We start from the raw sequence: 965 nt of genomic DNA, 5'->3' as shown, positions 1-965 counted from the left end.
GAGCGGCGCATAATTGAGTCCTTGGAAAAGGCTCTTTACTAACATTCTCTCATATCACCGTACTCGGGTGTAAAATGAGTACCTGGCAGTTAACAGCGGTGTCTATGTTGAAAAAAACAAACAAACAAACCTGTAATTTGGCCTAGACGTCCCTGTCTTACATGTTAAGTGTGGCTATGTGGTCTAGTGGTATGACACTCGCTTTCGGTTCGGAAGGTCCTGGGTTCGAGCCTCGCTGGGCGCATAATTTAGTCCTCGGAAAAGACTCTCTTCTTACATTCTCTCACCGTACTCAGGTGTAAAATGAGTATCTGGTCGTTAACAGCGAAAAAATGTATTATCGCCTAACATGCGTCATGTCTCGTTGTACATGTTACCTGTTGCTGTCAGTCAGGGACCCTTTGTAAAGCGCTTTGAGCACGTTTAGTGGCTATTGCGCTATATAACAGCTGAATTTATTTCTATATTTAGACGAATGAGATACCGTGGACTTTTCAGGTTTTCCCTTTTCTTTTTCTTTTTTTCGGCTAGAGGGAGGACTGGGAGGGGAGGGGGGGGGGGGGGGGGTTGAAATAACCGACGTATATTTAACTCCAATTGCCTCTGATTTGCCCCAGGCCTGACACTGGATGACGTCACACGTCACGTGATAATAGGAGTCGTGTTCAATATATTTTCAGTTTATGGATTTGAGATTTTTTTTAATGATTTTTTTTTTTGTTTTGTTTTCATGGTTGTTGTTGACCTTGAATTGTCCTTACAATAAACAATAAATTAAATGCCTTTATTTTTATACACATTGAATTGTTCTTACAATAAACAATAAATTAAATGCCTTTATTTTTATACACATTGAATTGTTCTTACAATAAACAATAAATTAAATGCCTTTATTTTTTATACACATTGAATTGTTCTTACAATAAACAATAAATTAAATGCCTTTATTTTTTATACACAGTGAA

The sequence above is a fragment of the Berghia stephanieae genome, chromosome 13 (genome assembly GCF_034508935.2).
Source record: "Berghia stephanieae isolate SIO BIC M18660-M18661 chromosome 13, UCSD_Bste_1.3, whole genome shotgun sequence".
Lineage (NCBI taxonomy): Eukaryota > Metazoa > Mollusca > Gastropoda > Nudibranchia > Aeolidiidae > Berghia > Berghia stephanieae.
This window is presented reverse-complemented; position numbering follows the sequence as displayed.